We start from the raw sequence: 9,431 nt of genomic DNA, 5'->3' as shown, positions 1-9,431 counted from the left end.
GGAGATGAGGAGGACGGGCAAGCAGGCCAAGAGAAGAGAAGAGAAGGAGGTGCACAGATAATCATTAACAGGGTTATTCGGAGCAATCGTCTTCATTTGAGCAGCAACTGTATATCTGAGATAAATGATATACCCGGAGTCCCGTGGAGCAGACGTGCGCTCCTGCTGCTCTAAATAATTTACAGAGTTTCAGCTCAGATGATGGATTTGATGATGGGTGACAGATTCCATAACAGTCCCCTGTTTTCCTGACTTTTAAAGAGTTTGGGTTCAACAGCATGTTCTCAGTTTTTCCACCTGCAGCGTGTGTGTGTGTGTGTGAGCGTAACTCCTGTATGTTCTTAACCTCTGGCCCCGAGCCTGTCATGTAGAACTTAACCGTGCACCAGGCTCTGTCAACACAAGTTGCTATTTCAGCTTTCAACAGAAAAATGCTCACACACATGCAGCATGCATGATCTCTTTATATACACATGTACAGGTGTCGAGTAGAAGTAGCGCTGCTCAGAGGCTGTATTTACAACTGCTTGTCTTGAAACCACCACAAACTAATTCATCAACCAGACTGTGGACCTAAAACTAACACCAGAGATTATCACAAACTGGAAACTGCCCCTAACATAGACTGTACTTTATGTAAAGATGGACGTCATGTCATTCATTATGTTTCAGCCTGATTTAATGAATCAAAAAACGAATTAATACCAAACGTACTGGGAAAATGCCATAAACCTACATGAGTGTGTTAAGACTTACCTTAAAATTACATAAACCATCTTTTAGAAGAATTGATTTAATGTGTACTTTTTAGTTTGGCCCATGTCCCATCTGCTAACATGGAGGAAGCAGGATTTATGATCTAAACCGGAGAGACTTTGGCTTCACCTTTAGGCAGCCGTCATGTCGTCCATCTTTATTCACAGTCTCCACTCATGTGATGAATAAAAACACATGGGTGGAAAACTGAAAAAAACGTTTTTTCCTATATCAGCAGTATCTGTTAACAGATAACTGTATATTATAATAATCTCTATAAGAACCTCCTGGATAAAAGACACATTTTTTTCTCCAGATTCAGCGACAAACATGTTGTTCTCGTCTTCTTCACCTTTGTTGTGATTGTGTTTCCGTTGTGTGTTAAACATGGCTGGTGGAACTCTTTTCTCTGGGTGGAGTCCATCCATCCATCCATCCATCTATCCGTTATCTTTACCACTTTGATATTGGGCCAGAGGTGAAATACACCCACGACAGATTGGCAGCATTGCTAAAGAACTAGGGCAAGATTCTGGATTAGTCAAAACAAAATCGAGAATCCACAACAAAAAGTTATCTTTGTGGTACAGAGGCAGAGTCATTTCTCAAGGACCGTTGTTTCCCCCACTGTTCACATGTCTTGTAGCTCACAGCAGATTGTTGAGCGTCTCCTGAGACAACCTCTTATTTCGATCATTTAAAATGTTGCTCACAAGATCAGAAGCAATTTATTTATTCACTTAAATCTAATAAAATGTTCCATCTTCTAATTTTGGAAGGATTTTTTTTAAAAAGTTTTAGAGCTTCAGTGCTGTTGCTGCCGTCACTGTACCCCATGTGACCTGCAGCCGTCGGAGTCGTTGATGTTAAACGTCTCGCTGACATGATCCATGTTGCTGCTCTGATGTTCGGCCTGTAGTGCATGTAATGAGATGGTGATAACATGTCTTTGTTGCTGCGTGTCTGCTTTGGAGGTCAGGGATAATGTGTTTAAGATAATTATTTTTCTGTGATTTCTGGTTTTAGGGCGACATTTTCCCTAAAATGTACGCACATCAACAGTTTTGGCTGTTCTGGTCATTCTGGTTCTATACTGGAAGCCTGATCGCTGCCTGTGGGCACTGACCTACTTCTCCAATAGCTCACTGTCCTTCTAGGCCACTGACAATGATTTATCTGTGAACTGTGTGTGTGTGTTGTGGGGCGGTGGCTCGTGAGTGTGTCAGTGTGTCAGAGAGCCCTGGGCTTTCTCACAGGGGCGGGTGACATATTTTTGGCTGCCAGGCTTAGAGATTGTCTGTCACCAATCCCCATGGAACATGCTGTACGTAGAGGATGTGTTGACACATGGAACAGAGATGGCTCTTGTGGCGGCAGTCCTCCGTGGAGTCACACACCTCCACAGTGTACTGTACCGTAACTCATCACGACAAGGAAGCCCCCCCGGAAGCTGACCTTTGTCCTCAAGGTCAGTGACCATGAGACCCAGACACACAACAACAGGAAGTGCTCCTTTCCCCCCCCCCCTTTCGCTAAATCAGGCCAACTAGACGCTGATCCTGCACGCTCATCTCCACATGCCAGCGACTACAGCACGCCATCATTACTGAGGCACACAACCTCACCACCAGCTGGCCCGGCCGCAAGAAAACACAAATAACCCGACTCTGAAATACGGGTGTCTTGTTATCAACCGCACCCACGGCTTCTGCTTTTTTTTTTTCTCTCTTCCTGTATCAGTATCGTGTTTTTGCCCTTTGAAATTGCAAAGAATGCTTGAATAAACACAACCAGACCCTTGCACATGACAAATGTGTAAAGCTGAGTGGACTTTTGACCTGCAAAACCAATAACATTCTTTCAAGTGGGGAAGCCAAGTCCATAAGAGGAATTTCCACCTGACACCGAATAAACAGCCGGAGTCGAGGGCTGGCACACTGATGGCCATGTCGACAGCATTTCCACAGCAGGTCATATTCAGAATGAGCAATAATTAAATTGATACATGAAGCGCATCAACTAGAGATGGACCAGTACCTGGACTTTGTGTGCACATAAACTGTAGTTGCCAGGACAGTGTACTGAACCACACTAGTGCCACCCCCTTCACTTTGTCTAATGCTACACAACTTTAAATCACTTCTCTGTTGCTTTGGAGTGAAGAAGAAGAGATTTCTGTGGGGGAAGAAAATCACAGTTTTATAGTAAACTCATTTAAAGACGTGGTATGGATACCTGACCCCAGTATATCCGTGCAGTATCAAAGGCATTTCCGATGCTGGTATCAGATCATGTAAACATCAGTATATTGTCCATGTAAATGTAGTCCACTTTAGTTTTGCATCATACTTTGAGGTTAATGCAGGGATACAAGGCAAAAATCGTTCATTTCCAACTGACGTACAAGTTCGTCTACATTTCAAAGAATCCTAATGGGTGTGTTTACTTGGTTTTGCCATTTGTAAACGGGGGTATTAGCGCGGTGGGAACACGATCCTGGAGGCTGGGGAGCGTCAGAAGCCATTAAAGGAAGGTGAGGGAAAACAGAGCTCAGCCTCTGGACAGTATCACTGTGAGTGCAGCGAGGAGAGGAATGAGAGGTTACAGTGGAGGTTGAAGAAAGAGCGGATCCCCTCGGCCCTGTAGGACTGGAGAGGACACGCTGTATCTGACATGTCAAAGATAGAGTAGCGGATATAAAGGAAATGTGAGCGTTGTTCAGACCAGAGTCCTGTTTGACTTCTGGCGGAGAAAGAATTTATAATATTGTGAAGTCAATTGGACATGTGTGGAGGAATGGAACCACCCATCTGGCAGAGCAGGGTCGTTGACACAATCACGATTACTCAACACGCCATTAAGGCCGCGTTGGGGCCGGAGAAGCATCGTTCAAAAGGCGCCCGTACTAAAGAACATCAACGCCATAGCATGAAACATGTCAGCCGATGTCTCGCTGCTGAGTGTTAAACTGCGAAGTGCAGAGTTCATTCCTGAAGTGAGGCGGAACCGGCCCTCGCGGTGAAGTCATGGTTTGCTTCCAGGATGAGGACACAACAGCTGCAGCCTCTGACCTCGTCCGCTGGCCCTCGCCACTGCAGCAGGGCTTACACACTCCCAATGCAATGCTGCGAGAACGCCGGCTTGGCACCCGGTGCTGACATTGCCACACGCTCATGCAATGACAAAAAAAGGAAAAAAGTATCATGTGCGTGTGGTTAAGGAAGCGTTTGAACACACACACACACACTCATGTACTTGCAGAAAAGGAGGTTGTTATGTGAAACCACCTTGTAAATCACCTTCAGTTGACCGCTAACTCTCCAAGTCATCGTTCCTTCAAGTGCGGCCAGCGCGACCAACCTGACTCATTCTCTCTCTGCCGTTCTCTTACCGGCAACTTTTCAACCCCCTCCACCCGTCGCCGAAAATTGCACTGTCATCGTTTAAACAGACACACACACACACATTAAGACACAGGGACACGCAGAGCGCAGATCGGGTCCAGATGTCTAATTGGAGAGACATAAATAGCCTGACAATGGTGACAGGGGAAAGTCACAGAGTCAAGCAGAATTAGATGAGAGGCTCGTGGCTGCCTGTCTGTACGAATTACATGACTCACACATTCACACGAGCACGCCGACCCCTCAGTTTACTTTGCATGATTCTACAACCAGCATAATACAAATCTGAAATCAGCTTGGCACTTCTCAGATCCCTGAAAACAGGTGTGTACATGGAATTTATTTTTTGTGTGTTTAGGGCCTTAGTATCATGAATGCCACTCCAGCTGATCTGTGTCATCATGACTCTGCAGGTCTGTTTTTGTCAGATGACCGACAATGACCAAGCAACTTTCCAACTAGGTTTCTTATTCAAACGTTACGCTACATCCGGATTGGTGCTCAGAACCAGGCCCGTGTGAGGCCATTGTTTTCCATCTCAGCCAACGGCACAGACAAAACTGTTTCTTGTGAAAGAACCAAACTTTGTTAGCACAAAATATACCACAAGCGCATATATAGACAACATGGCTCACAGGGAGAAGCAAACTGAAAAAAAACAGGTTTCAAAACCAAGAAAATTCAAACTGAGCAACATGATAATAAAAGTCACTCTCTTGTTTAAACCCCAGCCCTTCACATTGGGTGCAGTTTATAAATCACTTAATACTCTAATAATACTATAAAAAGAACATAGAATTTGCATTTGCAGTGATTTGTATTAAACAAACTGTAAAACTACTGGACACTGGATTTAACTACATTTGACATTCTGCTTATAACAGCTACAGAAACTGCAAATACCTACCGACAGACGTGGAAGGTGCGTCTTGGGGTGGTGGTGAACGCTCAGGGGTCGGCTGGGTTATCTCTGGAACCAGCCGACTAATGTTGCAGGGAGGTTCTCACAGATCGTATCTGGACGGGGGAGACAATGAACTCTCTCAGAGCTCCCCATTAAAAAGCTGCATGGCTGGACTTCCTCTGCCCATGTCAGACTCCCTCCTGTTAAATGGGATTACCAGCGGTTGCTACTTTTTAAAGGCACCCGCTCCGGGATACCTCCTTAGACCTATGAAAACAATGTGTGAGAGCGAGCCCTGTGTTCTGATGCACAGCTGGGTTTTCTCAGCTGGCCCCATTTGATACACCCTCGTCTTCTTGTTGGGCAGAAACGTGACGGTGAAGAACGGGGCTCCCTCAAATCAAATTTGTGTGATGGCACGAGAGAGAGTAACAGGTCTGCTTATACTTAGACTGACAGACAGAGCAGAGGTTTTAACGTTTTAGAAAGAGGATGATTTGTATGGCAGCGTAAAATGATTGATGTCAAGGGTCGGTTGGGAGAGAGGGAGGTCAGGACCTGCTCCTCATGGGGAAGTGCACCTTCAATGAAGTTTGGAAATCCAACCAACAGTAAACTGTCTACTTTCTGCCATGTTTCAGGCGATGCCCGATGGGAGTCGACACGGTGGAATCCCTCATGCTGAGCGACAGGTATTTTCCCAGCTCCGTTCCAAACCTGATCTCCGACAAACCTCCTCCTCTGTCTCCAGTACCAGCCCCAGAGTAAGCAGCAGCTCCTTTATGGACAGCGGTCATGCATCAAACTTAACTTGAGTCTCAAGAACCCTGAAAATAGAAATGGATTTTCATTTTTTAACACATTTCCAATGGTTTTCCACTTTTTTTAACATTGCCAGAAAGGGCGTTTTCTGAAACATCACACATAAATGTTAAAACAAAACATATCCTTGTATAGGATTATGTCACAGTGAATCATACCACATATTTATTCTATCACGGAATGATTTTAATATTAGTTTGACACAGTAATGGAGCCGAATGCACAGCTGTAACCTGCTCCTCTCAGCTCACTTTTACAGATGTGTTCTCATGTCCCACTCAACAATATGGAGCACTACTCTTAAATCTGGGTCATGTCAGTGAACAACCGACAGGAGAGCTGACGGCCACATGGAATAGGGGAAGAAATGATGAATGGGTGATATAAGGAAAAAGCTCTTGCCTAATGGGAGCAGGATGTTTTCTGAAAGAGAGAAGAGAGCAAGAAGTTGAGGACAGATAAAGATAGATTTCCTCCTCGGTCCCTCTGACGTGGCGAAAGACAAATACTGAGAGTAAGAGAGGAGAGAGGACGGACAACCTGCCAGATGTCATGTGGAAAACATTTTTCTCTCCCTCCTCAACAGATGTGGTGTCGCATCTGAGGAGAGGAGCTGAGACGAGGGGAGGAAATCAGAGAAAGAAGAGAGACGAGGGAGGAGGAGGTAAACGGGGGGGAAGGAGGAGAAAACACGGCGCGAACACATGTCATTGTATTTATCGGCATTATTCTCCCTGGATGGGAAATAAAGGCATTCCTGTGACCACCGTGGGAGCATGGACGCCCCCCGATAATCCTCACTTTATTGACACCAGGTGCTGGGGTGCAAGAGGCTACAACACGGGACACACAGCCAGCGTGTGCATGTTGGTCACGGTTAACTCTGGCTTTCACGTGTCCGCTGCATCAGAGTGACCGCTCTCAGCTCTGTCTCGGTACACTGAGCTGAACTTTGACAATGACCATCAATTATAAAAACAATATCATCCATCGCTACTTTGAGAGTCAGGAGGTGGAACCAGTAAAAAGCAAGAAAACAAGGATGTGTCAGAGGGAGAGAGCCGCCTGGAAAACTACTGCTCCTCACCCTGACACATAGTGAAATATGTCAGGTTTATGTAATGCTACTGGTATGATGACAATATGACTATCTCAGATCATTTAAAGCCTAATGTTTACTGGGAATCAAACCTTACATGTGACACACAATAATTATTCCACCCCTTACAAGATAGAAAATGTATGTCCCTTTGAATAAGATAAAGAAAATACAACTAAAACCAACCAGGGCACATTTTTCCTGAAGACAAACCAGAACCACATGTCTGAGATTTCTTTCTAAGAAACTACCCCTGTGGAAAAACATTTTTCATGATCATCTGCGCTGTGGGCTCAAACACGCCTTTAACGTCATGTAGGTGAAATGCATTTGTTTACATGGGGCGGTAATTAGGTCAAACGTGAGGCGGACTCCCCATGAGGAGATTCTGGGTGGCTTTAACTAATTAATTAACTAATTAACTAATTAACCAACACTCATTTAAAAGGCAATAAAAACCTTGTGTCTCATGCATGGGTCCTGTTAATGAATTCAAAAATGCTAATGTCATACGGCATGTGGAGCGTGTTTTGAAACCGACGACTAAAGGAGCAGCTTCGTCAGGTGGTCTGGACGCAGCCAAGTTGAAATTAAAAGTGAAACGCAACAAATCAGATTCCACCGGCGTCGGCGCTGAGGGAGTAGTTCTTCGTTCAGAGTCGACTCCACCATGGGATGAAGAATGGCTAACCCACTGCAGATCAAACACAATGTGGGTGTATTGATATTGGCCGGTGTGTGTGTGTGAAAGAGGAAGCTGCTCCTGTCACCGGGGGAGAAGAGCGATGTTTACAGTGTGTCGGTTTCCATGTGTGTGTGTGTGTGTGTGAGACCTCAGAAGGATCTCCCTGGCTGCAGCGAAAAGGATCCTTCAACGGCGGGACCCTCCCTTCCAACCCTTCCTCTTCCTCGCCCCACACCCTCCAGAACCACCCAGGCCTGACTGGTCCCGTTACCCCGGGAAGGGCAGCTCTTGCCGTTGCCGGGGTTATTCCGTCACGGCCCTCGGCGAGTTGAATGTTGTGACAGTGTGTGTTCTGAGCCTGTGTGCGCACGTATGTGTTCATGCACGTGCGTCTGAGGGTGTGTCTGCTCCCATAAGGGAACTGTGGCAGGAAGAGTACAAGGAAATTGTCGTCATGCTCATCACAAAGTGTTGAAGTTCATTGACCGTTGGCCCTTCCTATTGTTTGGCTACACTTGATCTGAAGGAAAGTTTTTTCTTCAAGGAAATAAGATGTGGATATGTCTTCATATTGTGTGCTTGTGTGTGTGTGTCCATGATCTCCAATTCATCTTTTACATCTTCTCCTTAATAATCTTACAGTCTTGAGCCAATTCAAATTTTTACTAACCTTTAAAATCTGAATATTATCAGAATGCAGTTGTACTTTTAGGCTGGGTTAGGGTTAGGGGTCATTTTAGACGGAGGAACATCAGAAGATTAGCCTGGCGCCTGCTTCACAATGAGGAATGTGGAGCATTTCGTGAAGCAATACTTAAGTATTATTACACAGATAACAAAATACTATCTTTTCTCACATCAGCAGTACATTATCATTAGGATCAGGACTTTGATTGAAGAGAAAGAACCACACAGACTTGGAGGAAATTGTCTTTTTTTGTGGAGGATTAGATGTTTAGTTGTGGTCTACTGTGAGGTTACTGTTGTTTACATCTGCGTGCTGTAGTTTCTACAGAAACAGTCAGTTTGGTTATTTTTTAACTTTCATATTTTTCTTCGATATGGCCATAACACTCCATCATTTTAGCCCCATTCATCTTCTCTTTCCCTCTGAGTGACTGGTACATGCCTCGGAGGCGGTTGGAGCAACAGTGTAGGTGGCTGCAGACTGATGGATGGTGCAAGGAGCATTTCTGTGTATTTTGCAGAAATGTTGTGAGGGGGGGGGGGGGGGGGGCGCACTATCAGACTTTCACCTCTGCTTTTCCCACTCAACACGTGCCACCTTCAGATGATTGTGTGTGTGTGTGTGTGTGTTCCAAGCTGTGGGAAATGTAGCCGGTTAACATTCCACCTCTCACGCCCAAAGAATCCAAGGCCAAACTTTATTTTCTCGCCGTGTTTTATGGACGCCACACACACAGGACGTTGAATGTAACCTTATGTAGATCTAATTCAAGAGAAATTATTTTCTGTGTTCGAAACCTTACTTTTCTTTTTATTTTAGCAGCAATTTTAATTAACTTCTGTTTGGCTTTACATTCATCAAAAATCCCCCTATGTAATAACAGAGAGAGTCCAAAGAATCATTGGAATATTCCACATAAAGAAGCAGTTTTGTGTATATTCTTAAACTCTTAACAGTACCTTGAGTCAATTATAAGTTAATCTGTGCTGCACTAAGCCAACAAAACTAGAAAACATGCCTCCCTCCACCCATCCATCTTTCTGCCCCACAGTCTGCTGAGCTCTATACACAGA

The sequence above is a fragment of the Platichthys flesus genome, chromosome 22 (assembly GCF_949316205.1).
Source record: "Platichthys flesus chromosome 22, fPlaFle2.1, whole genome shotgun sequence".
Taxonomy (NCBI): Eukaryota; Metazoa; Chordata; class Actinopteri; order Pleuronectiformes; family Pleuronectidae; genus Platichthys; species Platichthys flesus.
This window is presented reverse-complemented; position numbering follows the sequence as displayed.